This window comes from Syngnathus acus, chromosome 20 (assembly GCF_901709675.1).
Source record: "Syngnathus acus chromosome 20, fSynAcu1.2, whole genome shotgun sequence".
In the NCBI taxonomy this organism is placed as follows: Eukaryota; Metazoa; Chordata; class Actinopteri; order Syngnathiformes; family Syngnathidae; genus Syngnathus; species Syngnathus acus.
The window spans coordinates 6,842,809-6,862,482 of NC_051104.1; the positions used below are offsets into that span (position 1 = coordinate 6,842,809).

Consider the following 19,674-nt stretch of genomic DNA (forward strand, 5'->3'; position numbering starts at 1 on the left):
AGCGCTGATGGAAATAAAAGGGGGGCAGAGACAGAGAGGCCCGAAGATAAACGGCAAAGAGCGGCGAGCCGTGTTTACATGACGGCCATGAGCATTCTAATGCAACCATGATTGCAGAGTGTTTCTAGTGATTACATTTAGCCTATTGAATTAGCCGGCGCTGGTGCTCTAGAGGCAGACACCCAGGCATCAAAATCCAATTATACATTTGTTAAATAATGTAATGATTGCCTGTGCATAGTTTTGTCGCCCGACTCCGTTCATTTCCAACCATCAAAATGCCATTGCTTTGCGAGCTTTGGGAAAGGTTATGCAGATTGATAGAATTAATTGTCTGGCAGGGCGAAAAATGTCATTAGAACACTTAGATGGCCATGATGGCCCATTTAAATCCCCAGCCTGTTAGCGGCCGAGCATTTTAATTTGTAACTTGACATGATCACGCGGCTGGTCCCCAGCTCACGGACACAAATATTACTCACATTGATTAAAAGCGACTATTGCTTCCTCCCCTCCAATAGCTGGGCACGGACAATCCATATACTGTTAACTCTATTTCGCTAACATTTAGTTTGCCTTGACTTTAATGGCCTCCATCTTAATGCGCAATGTAATATGAATCGCTGTAATATGCAAAATAAATAGTCATGCGGCTGTGGAAATTAGCATTATGATTATGATCGCCAATGCGTTCTTAAATGCAATTCGTAACGACCGGCAGCATTTTAGGACAATGAATCGATCACATTAATAAGCCAGGGCACCCTTTTAATTTAAAAGATGCTATGTTCTCCGCAGTCTGGAGATGTACTAGCTCATGTAAACAAATGGGCCGAGCAACTTCATTTACATAAAAAAGCATTCATATAGTTTCCGAAAGAGAAGTGGCTCATGCGGGGCTTAGCATAGGTCACCCAGTGTTGTATTTAACCTGAAGTCCCAACATGAACTCTAAGGAGAAAAAAAAAAACTGTTCATGTGGGAGCAAAGCCATCAGATTGCAAACATCTCCTTAGAGGTCACCGACTTGGTTGGAGACTGAATTAGACACGGACGGACAACTCTCCTGCATTATGAGAGTTGTGGTAGGTAGGGTGGGGGAAGGCTATGTTTCCACGGTAACATATTCCGGGGTGTGAAAGAAGGGGATCATTAAACCTGACTGGAGATTTCAAGGTTAAAGGTCAGATGGCGCTCGGTCCGGCGAGAGCGGCTTGCCTATCTATCATTGCGGTCCTCCGGTATGCAAGCACGGGGACGTACTTACAATATGGTTTGTAATGAAGTCTGCGGATGTACAGAATTAGACAAACACACACACACACACACATATTCACATCTCCTGATACTTGGCAATTAAGAAAAGATTGACATGAGCATTTTTTCTCAGTCTCAACATGATTTCCTTTCCTCATTTCCATCGCTCACGAATCAGCCCATAATGAACACATTACACTGAAGCACATTATGGAACATTTGCCCAGCCAAAGGCGGTGCATCATTTTTAGTGACTGTCGTGATGGAAATAATAAGAACTCGGCGAGTAGTAGTTACATTTTCTTTTTCCAGTAATGTGATGGACCAATCTGTATTGTTCAGCAGGGATTTCCATTCTTTCTGTAAAACAATTTACCTTAATGAAATGACTTTTGAATTTTGTTTTTAGCAAGCAAAATTAACTTGCAACTATGTGTACTGCAAAAATATTTATTTCAAGCAATTTGGATGCTACTGTTGGCTCCTATTTGCACAATTTTCTTTTTTGTCTTTTTGTATTCATGTTTGTGTTCTATAGGGAACCAAAACTCAAGGACGAAGGTTGATTTGATTGATTGAGCGTATCCAGGCTGTTCGAGGTAAACTAGAAATTGGCTTGGATTTGCTTTAAAACCATCCTTGCAAAGACCGTGAGCAGAAATATTCCCTAATAATTGACACATCAAGGAAATCACCCATGTCTTCCCAGGTCGGAGCAATAAAACCTTCATCTCAACAATACAGCCACACAAAAAAATATTCTATCAAAATGTGCTCCATTTTCCAAAAGTTTCCAGGGCATGGTGGTCCACAGTTAAAGAATGACCCCTAACTTTGAATGAGAAATTTAAGCAAGTTGTGCAAAAAGTAATTCCAGATGAGTGTTTCTACGGTCTGGCATATAGAGCGAGGTGGGGAATGAATACCCATCACGGCCGAAGGTGACTGAATACGTGAGGCGGCGGCGGCGGCGAGCGAGGGAGAGCACGAGAAAATAACCGAAATTTACACTCATTTTCACTTTCCTTGGGTGAATGCTGTAACATATTGGACCTTGCTGCAGCACAGCCTGCTAGTTCTCAATCATGCATGAATGTATGCGTGTGGCATGTGTGGACAATGGGTAGAGTCCCGGTCTCGGAGTTGTCCTAGCCTCCCCGTGGCGAGGCTGAATAACACACCTCATACTGAGCTTCTTTTCTCCTGCTCACTCATTTTCACACCCTGTTTTTTTTTTTCTATCCTTCCAATAGGCTGAGACAAAAGAAGACCTGTGTTTTTGACATTTTGTTTGCCCCAGTGTGTGTGTGGCGCTGTCTTTCTCACTCAGTCAGGAAATGGTCCTGGATTGAGACTTTTCAGTCTTAATCAGTATTTACGTATATATATAAGCACTCTAAGGGAGCCATCCAATGGTGATGAAAGACAATTCACGAGCCGCAATTTGTCTCTGTCACATATCTGATATGATTCCTCATGATTAGTTGCCAATAAGTAGCAAAGCCTCATTGGGTTTTTGATCTAAATTTGCCGCCGCGTGCTACAATTAATGCTTCACTTCCATCCGCCGTTCCAATTTTGACGCCTGTCTCCCGCCGCCATCCGATGCCACTTTCAATATTTCCCATGACTTTTTAGATATATTAGCGCAGGTAGGAACGCTCATTTTCCGCTCATCAAGCAGCTCACAGCGTGCGAGTTTCCTGCCGAGCAGTACTGGGAAATAGATCGCTCAGACTGCCTGAGGTCCTGCAGAGTGATTAGGTCTGAGATAGGACATCATCAATTCATAGTGGGATCCATGCCCGCCATAATGACAGGGGTGTTTGTGTAGCTGCCGTTCACGTGTGTGTGTGTGTGTGCGCAACAATTAAAATGTGAGGCAGGCTAAAGAGAGTGATTATGAGCTGACCTTTGCAGCAGTTTTCGACACCCTGACCGTGAAAGGTTTATAAGGGAGCGCAAATGGGGAGAGACGCACGTAAACATGCACTCTTGCATATAAATGCAGACTCTCCGTGCTCAGCATGCCGCCAGGATCGATAGGAATTAAAACTTCGGCGGGAGACAGCAGAGGCTGATTGCAAGCTAATGTCCTTTCTGTTTACCTGCTCAAAGCCGCGGTCGTGCTCACGCGCGCATCAACAATCTTCGACACACATTTGGCAAATTAAAGTTCAATTTCTTATGCTGATATTGCCATTGACGTAACAGCTTGTTAATTCCGTGTGACTGAGGAACAAGATTGTGGGTGTGTGCGTCGTTGGCTGCTGGAGCCCCATACTAAATACTATTTATGCATAAAGAATAGCCAACAGCAATTATTTCATCTGACACGTCCTCGCACTGAATCACTATGCCCAAGACTGCAGAAGAATATCCAGGAGACAGAACTTATTTAAGTTTTCCAAAACACATTTGTTGTTAACGTACTGTGTCATTGATTAAATATGCATTCAACTTTGACAAGCAGCTCAACAAAAACAACCATTTGGCTACAGGATGAGGCATGATCAATAAGTACTGCTTCTATATTCATTTAAATGATTAAAATCATTGTTTATTTTTTTAAATTATTTGATTAAAGCTTTTACTTTGTACGAGATCAGCTCCTATTTTTTTTATTCTTTTTTTTTTTAAATAGACTCCAGCTTGGTCATCAGAAGATCACGGTTGGCTCTCTTGTGCCAGGGACAAATTAGCGAGACAAAGATAGACAAAGGCCCAAGTAATGACAAATAGTGCAGCAGAGAGAGCTTGATGGCAGGGCGTGATAAGAGCAAAGAACAGCGCCAGACAATGAAAGCGGACTGTGTGCATGGGAGACAATTAGCGTGCAGGTTGGCTGTTCTTTACGACTCTCATGGCTCATAATAACCAGGCTAAACGTTTATATTAACACAGGATATCAGCCTCGCCATCAGAGCAGTCAAAGCACACATAATTATAGCCAGGCCTCCAAATGAACCGTCGTTAGTTTCATACACATTCATAAGGCGGCGGCGGCGGGGGCGGCCGGGAAAACGTGAGAGAAAGAACGAGAGAAGCAAAATCTAATTTAGCCCTTCAAATCACATTCATAGGCTGGGACTGTCATGTACCTCCTGAGAGTAAACGATGACAGAGAGCCGGAGAGCGAGCGAGAGACTGAAACGGACAGTGAGCGAGAGAGACACAGCCAGAGGAGGCTGGAAAGGTCAAGGGACCTCAACTTAGCGGAGATAGCCAAATATTATGTTAATATGGACTCCCATTTTACATAGAGCTAATCAGTGTGGCCCAGAATTAAAGGGGCAGATAATTAATTTTAGAGTAAGGGGTTATCCGTGTCTGCCTATTGTCTTGGCGAGGAAACCAGAGAGAGAGAGAGAGAGAGAGAGGAGGTGGGGGCGACAGAAAGAGACAGGAGTCCCTCAGCCTGTGTTGAACATGCACTGATAAAACAAGAGGAGCAAGCAGTGACACAAAAAGAAGAAAAAAACGGAGTGGAAAAAGTATGTCGAATAGAAGTCACACAAAAGGCAATCCATTAAAAAGGTCTCAGGGTGGGAATGAGAAGTAGCAATTTTTTTTCCCCCTCATTCTGTTTCATTTCTATCATCTGGGGTGTTCTTATGAGGGAGGAAAGGAAACGTTTGGGCAAGTCAGGGAACATCTGATGGTGTGATGATCACATTTGATAAGTCAGATTTTCATATTATATATATATATATATAGTTAGTCAGTTAGAAAAATACATTTTAAAAATCAATCTATCTGCAATGACTAGATTAAGATTTTTTTTTATCTTTACATGTTTCAAATTAAAAAGACTATGATTAGGTCAGGCAATACTATCTGCAGGACTGATGTGAAAAGAGATGATTAGCAAGGCCTGTCCATTTCCTGATCTCAAACCTTTAAGAGTATTTTTTCTTTTTTAAATAAACAAGCAGGATATAGGCGCTTCTGAGTTTTGTCGACCACACTAAATGATTTCCTCTTTTTATAGCATATCTGGTATTAGTTGTTGTTTTATGATGTGTTTTGCCTCATGCACTTCATGTCATGCTGTTTAAAGTCTGTAAAACGAATCCCTGAAAAGATGTAAAAATGCATCTTTTTTCTTTTTTTATCACATGCTTGTCCTTGGCCATAAAGTGCTGCAAATCATTATGCAGCTGAAACAAGCTCAGTATTCCCCCAGCAGAAATCCAGTCGGCATCTTTTCCATACTCATGTTTAATCCATTCGGGATACGACCCTCATTACAACCTGCCATCGTGGAAGCTGCCATGCAAACGCAGCACTCATGCAGTAAACACAATTCTGAATGGTCCGTTTCTGTATGACATCATTTTACGGTGACAGAGCCAAACAGTTTATAACTAAGTAGAGCGTTGCAAAGAAACAAATGTGCAAAAGCACGGGCAGCTTAGGTGGGGGATGCCCTGTTTACATGGACTAATGTCTGTTAGCAGGTACTTACTTTGAAGCATCATCCCACCATGCCTGTAGTGTGAGCCCAGATTATGTTGAGGCTGTCACTAAAGGCCTGCTCGCACTCACAAACGCACACACGCCGGGCGGGCGGCTTCATTCTCTTGAAGCAGTCAAAACACATCGTCTAGCCTGCTTCAGAGGTCTGATTTACATACATGAAGTGCATTGTGATGTTTGCACCTCTGCAAAAAGGATTTTGCCAGCTTTGGCGACATGAAATGTTCACGCTAAAAATGTCATTTTCACCCCTATTGTTGGGAGGGGAGATGACAAAAGATGGAATGTGACAGGGGAGATAGGATGCACAGGGGGAAGAATAAAAGAAGTGGCAAGGGAGAGGGAAGATCTGAGCCTTTGATATTCCAGGAAAGAAAACAGTTGACAAAATGAGATGACTCAAATCTGAAAATAAATAAAAATGGTGTCAGCAGCGGCTGCCCTTCTCTTTCAACTTCAACATTTAACACTGTTAATCAATTGACCTCCATTGTCAGCTAATCCTCAACTGTGTCAAATTCATTGAGCTGAAAGTGTCATTCGATTTAGTTCTGTTCATCTTTTTAATGACACTTAACCAAATGGGACTAATGTGGATTTTTTTTTTTTCTTCATTTTAATCTGCACAATTAAACGGGTTTGACTCAAAGCGCACCCAAGTATGCGCATATTACAAAAGAGCAGAATATGGCATTCTTGAAGCAGTGGATGGAAAATCAAACTACAGTGGAAGCCCTAAAGTCCAACTCCCCAAAAGTGAGCTGATTTGGATGAATCGCTGCATCTCTATTTTTAACACAGTGCCTTTATACTGTTTCTATTTAATTCCAATACCAGCATCGGCCAGCATCCCAGAAAAACGATGATTCAAACACGTTTTGTTTAAATTCATGAAGCATTTCCCGAGGTTGGGGTCTCCAGCACTCCATTTTCCCCAAATATTGATCTCCTTTGCTCCAGTCTGGAGTGTTAGTGTCTTTATGAATTTACCGTATTTCACACAGCCAGTGTTTTACTGGTCCAATCTGAGCCTTGTTCAATAGTAATGCAATCAGCCAAAGTTTAACTCCATTTTCTGTCTCTTCTGGCTGAAAGAGCCCAGTTTACGGCTCATGCAGCTATGTATGAATGTAAGGCGGCTCTCATGTGCATTTAGTTGCATACGTGCATACACGCCGTGTACTTTGCACACTGTACTTTGACACTCCCAATTCTTCCTTTCCTGCTCCATCTCACTGAAGGATGTTTCTTATCCTGTCAGCCATTGCTCTGCGGGGAAGGGAGGGCTCAGTGAGGCATGTATAGAAAAGATGAAGAAGGGGAACAGAGAGGAAGAAGAAGGAAGACGGGGGAACAAAGGAAAGAGAGCCAACAGAAAAGCCCAAATGAGGATGAAAGAGGGAGGAGGAGTGGTGCACAACCATGAAGTGGTGTCATTATCATCGGCACCTGGGGGAAGCGCCCAAATAGAGATTGAATCTGGAGAAAGCAAGTCACAGCAAAGATCCCATTCTTTCTGGGGAATCACGTCATTGTAATTCATTGAACATGCAAAATGACTGATGAGGATGCTTTGTGTAAACAATTCACTAATGTGTGCCAGGTTGCCTTTCAGTGGTGGGAAACTTTCCGTGATCATTCAAACTAGACAAACATTGTTGGCATTGGTAAACATATCTGGGTTGAATTACTACAAATAAAGGGCTGGATATGTAATCGATAGCATTTTAGGGTTGTTGCTGGAAAATCTTCCAGCTTTTGGCTGAGAGGTGGACGCTTGCCAATCACAGGGCGCCCATAGACAAACAACCCTTTGCTCTTCACACTTTATGGACAATTTCAATTCTTCATCATGTTATTTTAGTGTTAATAATCAAATGCATTTACGTCGAATAAAAATGCATCATGCTGAGGTGACTCGTGTTCAGATGAAACTCACATTATTAGCAGACATTAAGTCCTTAATTGTCTTGGATTTATAATACACCTGGAAAAAATATAAAAATAGACCAATGTAATAAAAACGGCATCTTATTTTTCCTACTCATGTAACTGCCTTTAATGCACATTTACAAAAAGCAAAGGGAAAGCAAAATGGGATAAAGATTTGCTTAAAATCACATTCACACATTTTTGTTACTTTAATTGTCTAACTCACAATCTGTTATTTTAATTCAGGATTACAGCATATGCCCTCCGCAGCATTTGACTGAAATGATTGTTCCACCTTATCCCAACACAAAGTCATAAAAGTCAGTGGAACTAAATTCCAGATCCACATTCACGGGGAGGGAAGGTGTTCCCACAGACAGTTGAATAGACCATCTTAATCCAAAGCAGACTTCCATCTGTCTCCCATTAGAAGGACTCTTCTTTAGTCTCAAGAATGTCTACATTTCATAAATATTATCTGGGCCTGGCAAAGAAGGACGGACAAAAGCCAGAGCATTTCTCAGGGCCGCATCCGAGCATAATTAGCAATCATAACATCATCTCTGCGTGCCACATGGCCTCATTTTCTGCAAGCCTCTTTAATTGCCTTGAGGTACAATTGAGAAAAGAACTCAAATATATATTTTTATACCATGAAAGACATAATTAGGTCAAGTAGGGGAAGTAACCAAGAAAGTTCATGACGTTACCATCCTGGACATGGCGATAAATTCTAGATGTTTGTTTGTTGTTGCCTCTCGATTACTACCTCAAGGATGTAAAAAACAAAAAGGTCATGGGTCAAGCGCATGATGTGCTGTGACGGTAAAACTCAAGAGACAACAAAGCGAAAGAGAGGTGCTCACTTTTTTGTTTTTTGTATTCTCCATACGGCTTCTGAAACATCTCATAATAGCCGCAGGAGAGAGGAAAGAGCAGATGACACGCATGTACGTATATAGTGGGAAGCAGGAGGGAGCAGAGAAGGAGAGAGAGAGAAAAGATGTAAGCTCATTACTGAGACAAGTTGAAAAAGCAGAGCATGAGAGGAAAGAAAAGTAAAAGTTAAGCACTTCCTGAAACTTTCTATCTTGAAGAGTTTACCCCCCACCCCACACCACACCACACCCCAAACCCCCATCGTCATCAGCGCCACTACCACCTGCGACACCCCCCACCTTCTTCCTCTTACTCATTCTCTCTCGTCACTCTCTTTGAGTTAAGGAGGGTAAGGTAATCGTAATGAAATGACCCCGCGAGGCATGATGGCAGCCCTCGCCTGATAAGTTATTCCTGACTGGCTTTTAAGCTGCTGTCAAGCAATTTCCCTTGAAACCTTGCTTTGTTTTTTAGGGATTGTGCGCATGTGTGTGTGTGCGTGCTGGTATGTTGGTGCCGCCGTGTGTGTGCGAGCGTGCAGTGATATGTTGCTTTGACACCCCTACTTGGCTCCCATGAGGGGTGCAGATGACAACCTGGAGGTATAGCTCAGCGAATGTGTGTGTCGCAGTGGGTGTGTGCGGGGTGCAGCGGGAGACATCTCACAGATGACAATCCAGCTAATTGAAATGACAGATTATTCTAATGTGCAGAAAGTCATTAAAAACCCAGCAGACGTTTTCTTCCCTTTTTCCTCCTCTCGCTTTTTCTCTTTCCCTCGCTGAGTATTTCTGCCTCGAGAGTGTGAGATGGAGCTGGATGTGAACTTAAAGGAAATGTTGCCATCCCGTTTCCTTCAAGCTCATAATCAGGACAACCTCACAAGCAGGAGTTAAATGCGGGTTATATTTAACCAACTAATTAACAGTACCAAAGCTTCTGTGCTTACTCGCATAAATAATATTGAATGAAATAATTAGGGAAGTTTTACAGCCCTTTTTTAGACCGATACTGATACCAAGTGCCGTTACAACTAGTATTTTTAGTACATAACCCCGTCCTAAAAAATCATTACGGTTTCTAGTTCCTGATTGTAAAATCATATGAAGACGGTCGATTGTGGTATCAACTACTGTCGAGAGTACCGATACCTTAAAATAAGGCTGGTATTAATGCCCATAGGCCCATCCCTAGAAATGATGGTTGGTAACATTGGAAACCATCAAAAACACTGACTTTGTATTATCACCTATGGACAAAGTAAAGCCACTGTTCCCAACAAGCATGTTTTTGGAATATTTGGAATAAAGACACAAGCCTGTCATGATACTCAAGGTTTCTAGATAAGGAATACACGACAGACCGGCTGAGGAAAATCCAGTGAATCTAAATACTTCCTGTCTGGACTGACTCACAACTACTTTCCAATTCCATCCATATATTTTTTTTTCTTTTTTCAACTCCAACAGGCAGACAACACTGGTGTGGCGATATCTGAAAACATTCAGGCTGCTGATAGGGAACGGCTTCCAGACTACCTTGCAACAGATCCAGACAGCTGAAACCGGGCGGGGAAAGCATTCTTTAAGATTCCACCACCGACTCCGCCTCTATTGACATTCAGCAGAGGTAAATATTTAACAGTTGAGTGCCGTGTGCAGTACGGCGCAGGCCAGCCTGCGGTGGAGATATGTATATAGACAAGGCTGTTTTATTAAGAGTTGCTGCAGACATATTAAGGTAAAGTATGCCTGACACCCAGGGAGGAAATTGCCTGTATATGACACTATTCCTCAATACTGTGGCATCTCGCCTCAATGCAATTTTGCACGAGGCGATTGACGGAGAATGACATGCAATGCAGGGGAGGGAGCGGGAATGAGAGCCAGATGAGAAAGTGTGCAGTGCGTTCCTATGCTAGGGGACGGACGGACGGCTCATGAATGTGCGTAATGTAGGTGGCGCAGAGGGGTGACATGCAGGGTTTGTAATTGCAGTGTGCAATCCATGTGAGGGATTGGCCCAAAGATAGTGGTGTTTACCCGAGGCCTGCTCATGTTTGCTCTGTGTGGGAGCCATGGCGGTGGAGGCGCCGCCAGGCTGCGGTTCAGGTGTGCGATATTTCACGGAAAAACACAGGCACGCTTTTCGTGGATAAAGCAATGAGCCTCACTGTAATCAATTAATCAATCTATCAGGGATTAGCGGTAAACTTGATTTTTCATTTTACCAAAATAAAAAAAATTGGATTGCCCTCACGGATGAGACTAGGACATCAGATCAAAAATCACATTTTTACACTTGAACATCCAAATATTATTAAAGAAGACCCATGTCGTTTTTTTATTATGGCAACAATTTAATCATGAAATATTTCTATTTCCCCAACTCTCAGCCTGTTACATTTCCTCACATAACGCATCATGTTGCCATCCTCGACATATTTCATTTTCATGCAGGGTTCTTTGCAAATGCATCCAATCTTGAATCATTTCCTTCCAATGTCGTCTCAGCACAATCCATGCAGTTTTCTTTTCAACGTCTAGAGGTCCCTGTTGTCTACACTCTCAAAGTCCCAATCAGTCTCAACTGATCTGTCCTGCCTGCCTGCATAAAAATCCAACAATTTCCCCCAATCAAATTCTAATTAAAAAAATGAACAACCTAATTAACCTCGGGAATGTATCCCATAATTTGGTAATATTAACACGATCATCCCAGAGCTTGTAAATGTTTGGTGATAAAAGGAAAAAGCAAAATTAAAGCCAGTTGCTAATTAATAGGAAGACACGATAATTGAGCTTAGGAAAACGGGGTGAAATTGGTGGCGACTTTATAGTTTTAAGGAGTTTTAATATCAGCGTGTCAAATATGAAATTGAGTCATATTTTATGTTTCTTTGAAGACTGAAGGCTGCGTGATTGGGATGAAGTACGTCCGTGGCGCATCACACAGTGAGACGTTTATTCCCCAAAGAGGCACTCAAGTGCAGCATTATATCTTAAAACACGTAAAACGAGGACCTAACTGAACGTGGTACACCGGATCAAACTGCTGCCATCAATCCTTCATAAGTCCATGTAAAAACAAAAATCAAACAGCTCACATTTTGAGAAACTCATTCTCTGTATTTTCTTGTGAGCATCCGAGATATGTTGCGTGGCGTGTGCACGTGCTACAATGGCAGCACTTGACTGCTCCTGACTTGTGATTGGAAAATTGAACCAGAGGACAAAGAGGTGAAGTGACAATGAGGTGGAGAGACACAAGGAGAGAATGAAAGCGCAGAATTGTAGGACACTCCTGTGGCTCATTCCCGCTCGGCAATAGATCTGTCAAAACACTCATCGCCATCCCAAGGTAGAGTCTTCCATTCATAATGGCCCATTTAGAGTAAATAGCTCCAGATCATCAGCATAGTCGCCATTATCAAAGATATATAACCACGCGTGCCACTACTGAGCTATCACCAGCATACTGACTATTTGTAATACGTTGGCTATAATGGGTGAGCGATGCGAGTGTGTGCTTGTTTCCAAAGATGGCTGAAGAAAATAAATAGCATCGAGCCATAAACGTGCAAAAACAAAAGCACTAACCTCAGTCTCCGCTTACACAAAGTTTGTTTTCTTTGCATTTTATGACAGCAATGATGTTTGCAGATTATCATAATTAAATCTCTAAAGCCACAATAACAACAATGTCCCATCACCATATTTTGGTCTAGAGGGACATTTTAGAGCTTGTTGAGATGGCAGCCACTGTTTGCCATTTTCAGGGTCTTTTTAGGTACTCCTGCAGTAATCTGATGGGGAAAATATACAAGCAAATATGTCTCAGTAAATACGATAATGCGTCGTTTGAAATTGACGTCACACAGGGTCTTCGTTGTGCAACATTTTTGTTATTGCAGCACTTGTTTGCATCATTCAGAGACCCGATAGTTATTATTATTTAAACTTTAGATTCCCAAGTGGGTCTAAAATAGCACAGAGGTTATTTTCTGGCAATAAACTGTCATAATTTAACATTACTACTTTTGTACAAACATTACTTGTTTGTATTATTAGGCCAATCTTCTCAAAGTGGGTCAAAATGACCCACTTTCATTTCCTATGAGATTAGATTCTTTTTTTATTTTTTTTTTAAATCAACTGTGATCATCAGGAATAGGAAGAAGTATTTTGCCAAACACGCAGATTGTTTCAGAAGTGTCACCTCTTGCTGTTTTTTGGCAAAAAAAGATTGTCACATTGCATAATTTCTTCCGAATGCAGATTTCACCACATTTGTGTTACTTTTGCAGCTTTTTTTTTAAAATTCCAGTTTAAAAAAAAATTGACTCATTTATTAGTCTACGCTTAGCAGTTCTAAGTCATAAAATTGCACATGTAGTCTGCAGGTTGCCCTTATGTTGATTTATATGTGTTGAACATTAGCATAATTTCATACATATTGCATGTGGTGGTCACATTAAACTGGGGGACCGGTCGAAAATAGAGAATTTGTTTTGATGAATTATTCTGTTGCGACAGTTATTCGAAACATGTAGAAGCCAAATGTAATGCTCAGGAATTAGCTGCAACATGAGTGTATTTCTCCCTTGTCCTTCATTAGAAATGGAATAAATTATGCCCATGTAACATTCCACTGATTACTATTTAATAAAGGAGCATAATTAAAATTCAAGCTTTGGGCAGGTTTTTGCATTGATATATGTACATACTGTACATCTGTGGATTCACACACATACACACGCACACACACAGGGAGAGTGTGGATGGTGTGTGGCACAGCCTCAGGCTATGTGTATAAAACCTATAATGGTGATTAGTGCCACTGCCCCTCTTCCATCAGAAAGTCATTTAAGCTAACGGTTAACAACAAAAACAAAAAAATGTGGATGTCGAAGATGCATCGCTGACGTGTCTTTAGCAATACATTAATATTTATGCTCATGTTCAACATTCTAACATGATCCTCATCTGTCTTTAATTATGACTTGGAAATGCAAGAACAGCATTTACTGTAGAGAGAGAGATCATCTTTAGAGACATTATCTCTCCTTTAAGCCTCTGAATCTTCCTTTCGGTCCAGTGAGGACTGAAGTTCTTATCAAATCGGATCATTTTATCACCAATCCACACATAGCTTAGTTAGCACTGCCAAGAATTCCTGGTTTGAAAGTTTGAGTACATTTACACTTAGTGGGTCATAGTTCAGCTTTTTTAGGTTGGCACCACAGATGCTACAAAAACCAACTTTCTTGACAGGTTGATGACAATAAATAAGAATAGCAAAAAAGAAATTGTCTGTCAAATTCTCAAAACAAGGTCAACTTGACTTGCCCCAGCAGAAAAATGAAAATGTACCAGTTTTTACAGCAAGTGTGACTGTCCACAAAAAAAGGGGCTAGTAGACTGACAAATGTCTGTAAGAAAACAGTGACCAAGTTCATCAATCAGTACTGCAGCTTATAATTAATGTCGGCATTTAGGATGTGATGGAAGCGCTGAATCAGTGCTACGGATGATTGACATGAAGAGGGAGATAAAACCGACCAATCAGGCGTTCTGTCCATCAGGACTGACAGGTAGACCAGCCAACAACTTCATGAAAAGTAATTAACAAACCCATCAATGACTTTTATTTGAAAGTTTTTACATTTAGAGACTTGCAGAAGATCACTATGGAGTATGGCGCTTTCCAAGAAAGAAAAAATATCTCTCATGACTGCAGAGATGGAGCGAGAACAGCTAGACAGAGGTGACCAGAAAGGGTGAGAGAAAAGAAGGCGGTGGAGGGAAATACATTTGCAACGTTAGCGCCACATGATTGAGCAACGGCGATGAGGAAGGGGGTGGGGAAGACCGAAAAATAGAGTGGCTGTTCGTCAAGGTGTCTTAATGCATATTCCATTCATCTCCTGTGCCTCCACGATTCCTCACCACATCAGATAGCATGTAGTATCTAACGCAAACCAATGGAAGATTGCACAGTAGATCAAAAGGTGTGGCTGCAGTTTAGATAAGTCGACCCCCAATGCCAATACAGTTCATCCGTCACAAATGGCGGCTCATTTCTCTTGTCAAGGAAAGGGGGATATTTATAGCTCTTGATTACATTGCGGGGAGAAACGCTCAGTTTACCTTCAAGACACTTTGAATGCCTCACTGCAACTTTGATGGGTCTTTGTTTTAAATTGATTGTTTTTGAAGGGATTTCCTGGTCCTCAATTCTCCCAGTTGAATAATCTGACACAAGATATTCTGCCCATTTTGTTTTTCTTTTTCAATCTGACAACCATTTAATTATAATATTTATGCAAAAGCTACTACTTACTCTTAGTAAAACCTACGTAGTAATGTTCCATCTGCACCTTGGAGCCTATTTTGTGGGGCAAAAGAATAAGACACATAGACTCTAGAGGCATGGAGTCTCTTGCTACTACAGCATGATGTCAATGGCAAACACTCAATGTGGGGAACACACCGGCAAACAGCGAAACAATTTGTTTAATCATAAAGTGCATTTACATAAGGCAACGGCTGCATAAATGAATGCATAATTGAACAGGTTAATGCATAATGTAGAGCTCCCCCGGGACAATAAATAAAGTGCCTTTTGAAAACGTGTGAGACAGGCGGGGGGGGTGCAAGAGAGACAACAGTACCCGCCGAGCGTCAGACAAAACATGAAACACGAGACCATGCCAAGGCCACCGAGGTAGGGGGGTGGGGGGGATGGCAGGAAATAAATAAGTAAAAAGGGTGAAGTCATGCTAAGAGGATTTAGGGACATGCTTGGTTTCTTGTCATAATCTGTCTATTAGCACCAAAGTATTTGCAGCTCTCATAAGCATAGCGAGGACACGAATAGTGACAAGCTCACACACAACTTAGTACTCCAACTTAATGTTGCCACATGGGAATCATCCTACATTTTCTGTTTATCTATTTTTACCCCCAGCATCTTTTCTCTTAACATTTTCCATACGACAACATCCTGTTTGTACTTGAGCTATTCTTTGAGACTCATGTAAAAGAAGAGTTTGTGGATCAGTCCAATATGCAATAAATAATAATCAGGGGAATGTTAATAAATTACAGCCAACATGTTTTCATTTTATAGTGTGTATCTTGGCGCTGCAGCTTTTTTTGGTCGAATCAGATTTCAACTTTGATGTGTTGCCACGCTTCAGAATTCTGATTGTTGGCGTCCGCCACACTTAAAGGCGTCTTTAAATTTTTAACCAATCAGACTTTAGATTCCGCACTCAATGCCTTCACAAATCCTCAGAATAAGGTGGGCATTTTTCCGTTCCCTTGATTGATATAGCTATGTTTATCCCTCTGATTGGCTGGGCGTAGAATACGCACCAAAGATTGATTAACAGGGGGAGAATGATGTCAGAGATGATTAAAAATTCCTTTTCAAGAAAAATTGGACTTTATGTGGCTAAGGACAACTAAGATTTTTGCTGGCTGACTTGATTAATAGCGGAAATAGATTTGTTGAGGGCACTTTCAAAGCAGTAGCGTAACAATTAGCTTGCACAGGCAGGCAGGAGCAAACAAAAGACGTCTACACTGTCAACATCTCGATAGTACGTCTAGTAATTAACATTTTTATATTAATGGAATTAACTGAAAGCAATTACACAGCCACAGTTATTTAAAATACATTAGTAATTTAAAAGACTTATTTTAATGATAGATTGTTGAAATGAACAACAGTTCAAGAACCCTAATATAACTAATGTGGTACTTCATGAACCCGTCCTGGGACCAGTACTGTCCATTTTGTGACGTGAGGGACTATTAAGAGGTCATTTAAATACACAGTGGAGGCCAATTTCTAAAACTCAGTGCCAAGTTGCCGACCACTCCGACCAGTGATACAGGATTTTGATATTTCTGTCACTTTTCATTTCTTAATTTTGCTTAAAGGAGAAGTCAAGCCAAAAATTCTCTTTGTAATAATCCCCCAAGGCTGTGTGCTGAGCCCCTTGGTGAATTTCCTCTCCACCCATGATAGCAAGGTCATCTCAGACTTTACCTTCATAATTATGCTTACCATTGACACAGTTGTGCTATCTCTAATTTATTTTTTGTATTGTGTTTGAGGTAGCAAATACATTTATAGTTATTATAGCCATATTCACATTTGTGTTATATTTTAGTGAGCTACCTGTCAATGCGTGTTTTCTTTGCAGCGGTCCACAGCGTCTTGTTTGCGTCTACGAGCTGTCAGGCAAAATTGCTGCATTTAAGCTGCGATATGTCACACCTGATTATGGGTACGTGTTAGCGTCTTTCGCTCCCGTGCGTCGCAGATGCGTGTATCGAGACAGGCGAGTCATCAGCGGAGGTCGGATGGCTGGTGACAGCGCCGCGACCTCCGATGACGCCCTCCATTTTGTCAAGCGACGGCTCGAGCAGATTACCTCGGGCGCCATCTTCTTACTCTGTATGCTAATGAAAAAAGAGAGAGAGTGAGACGTAATGAGAAATGAGTGGCAGATAAAAGAAATGACTGGGGAAAAAATAAGGGAGAAAACAGGGACAAGGCAGGAAATGGAGAAAAAGGACCATAAATGAAGGCTGTGTGTGTTTGATGGAGTCATTGAAAGACTTAAAAGGGGGAAGAAGAAAAAACGGGAGGGCAAACGTGTCACCCATGTGGAGAGAATAAAAACAAATACAGTGAGGATGAAACTGAAAAGGAACAAAAGCAGACTAATGAAGGTCACGTGCTGCCATATTGGGCCTCCCTGGGATAGAATTTTAGGGTGAAAGGTAAATGAGGCAGCTGCAACAAGATGAATATGATTGTGTGTGCGTGTCAGACAGTAATGAATTCAAGGTGCAGGATAAGAAAAAAAAAAAAAGGACATTGAGACTAGTTGAATTTCAAACGGGGACACCCTTGCCTCTTTTTACTTGTGTTGTCCTTGTGGCCAGGTGCCCAAGCATTTGCGTGCGTGCATGACTTTGAACCCAAGGAGCAGGTCGGCGACATAATTGTAATCTATTATGCGCAAAGTAACTCAGCTGTCCCAAAATGTCATTAGCTAAAAAGCAAATTTCATTATTGCTCTAATAAGGAGCGTGAAGACTCTTTGATGTATTCTACCAACACCTCCTGCAGCCCACTTTTTTTTTTTTTTTTCTTTCTTCGGTCGACTCACTCATTATTCCCCCGACTCCCTCTCTTCCTGCATCTGCATCCTGGTTCTCAGCGGCCTAGCCTTTCAAGGTTAAAGTAAATGGCCAATGCCTGTGTTCAAAAAGTGAGAGTCAATTCAGGAGATCACCTTCAGTATACATTATGCTCCGTCCGCCCCCTCCCTTCAAACCTTTTATGGGTGTTGGGAGTCGATGGCTAATCAGCTAGCATCAGGCTTAGCCCTCATTTCCCCTTCACACGGGCCCCATTAGGGAGCTGGCTTTCTGGAGCAGGCCGATAAGGACAATATGCTTCGCTTCCACATACACCCCAAATCTTCTACGACCCTTTCGTTTGCTCGTTCAGCTCATTTCTCGGCTTTCCCTCGCTAAGCATCCACGCTCTCATCCCCGTGCGAGCCTCACCTTTCACTTTTATTTCTCATCATATTTTCCCCAAAGTCAAATTACAACTCCCATACTATCAGTGATCGAGGAAATGTGGAGAAAAATTCCTGGAAAAATCAGAAAATACCAAAAAGTCAGTTATTAATTGGTCTGGCATTTTTTAAAAGCATATTCTAGGGGGGCAGTGCCCCTGCAGGCCCCCCTCTAGCTTCACCAGTGTGTACGTCTGTTTTTCTTTTGCCTCAGATTACCTGGAAATGTTCATGATGAAAATTCCATATGCCTGAACAAGAGTGTTGTAAGGTGAACATTAGCTCCCGCTCCACAGGTTTAGTGGGAAACTCTCCAATCATTTGGATCCTGGACCCTAAAATAACATTTGTGATGTGCTGTGATACTGACGGTAGTGTTTTGCTTATTTAACTACTGAAGGACCACATATACGGTGCTAAGAGTAGTCCACGCGCTCATTTGATGAAATTAGGTTAAGAAGGATCCAGTTCCGTGCTTGCGTTTTTTTTGTGTGATAAAAGCACACAGTGTGGAAATTAGGATGTGTGCAAAAAGTGTGTTATTCATGTGCATGTGTGTGTGTGCGAGAGAGAGGCTGACTAATCCCTCTGCAGAGCAGAAACGAGTTAAAAACACATCAAAGGGAAGCTTAACCTCGATGAAACCTCACCGGGTTTTCAAGAACAACAAATGATCATTCTCCTCATTGTTTCCAGGGGGACTCTTTTCACCACTGCGTCGCTGACACACCCCTTGGTGCTGGGAGCTTCTTCTTTTTTTTTTTTTTTTTTTAAAGCCAGTGGTTTTAATGACATTGCCATTTCTGTGCTTGTTTGGTCATATGTTTGTGTAAAAGTATAACTGTGCTTGCACTTAAAAGAGGACTATTCTTTTTTTTCTTTAACTGTGACATGGCAAATGAGGGAAAACCAAGCTAACAAGGACAAAGTTCTGCTTGAAATCATTAAAATGCTGGAAATGATAACTGGCTATACAAGTTGCACAGAAGCAATGAAGAATAAAAAGGGGTTTGGAAGACAGGTGTGTGTGTGTGTGCATGGGGGGGGGGGGGGTGGCTAGTGAGATGAGGACACATTTTGCGGTCTGGGGCTTGCTTTCACCGACACTACCTCATTATCACAGAATAAAAAGTTCAGGTTTGTGCACGTTTCTTTTTCTTGTCATGGCTTGCCTAGACACATTACACACATCGCACAAGCACACATGCACACACAGGGTAAGAGACATGGGGGAAAATAAATAAATAAACAGGTTAAATGTTCCATTAATCTTATTCCAAAAAGTCACTCTGCATCGTTGAAATGTTAATATTTGTTTTGCAGTTTGTACAATGAGAGAAGTGCAAGATGACTTTCATTTGAATCTACATGAATTTTTTTTTAGCTATTCAAATCCATGTCGGAAAAAGCAAACAAGACATTTCTATTCAGGGTATGAAAGTAAATCTAAAAGAGGCACCCAATGGTAATGGCACGGCTACGAAGCGCTTACATGGAGGCAGCAGATTGCGCAACGTGGT

The 19,674-nt window shown here is 41.6% G+C and overlaps 1 protein-coding gene and 1 long non-coding RNA gene across 4 annotated transcripts in view; one reads left to right on the plus strand and one right to left on the minus strand.

Annotated features, from left to right (window-relative positions):
• Nucleotides 1–19,674, minus strand: part of LOC119139401 (myosin-2 heavy chain, non muscle-like) — a 55,588-nt gene that overhangs the window by 13,241 nt on the left and 22,673 nt on the right. The gene's annotated exons all lie outside the window — the stretch shown is intronic.
• LOC119139402 lies at nt 10,209–19,184 on the plus strand. Of its 3 annotated transcripts, none has more exons than XR_005101351.1 (4): nt 10,209–10,287; nt 14,045–14,140; nt 14,205–14,326; nt 18,851–19,184. It is a non-coding gene; the product is annotated as an uncharacterized LOC119139402 (long non-coding RNA). The 3 variants fall into 3 exon arrangements; XR_005101353.1 differs by having other exon boundaries at nt 14,218–14,326; XR_005101352.1 differs by lacking the exon at nt 14,205–14,326.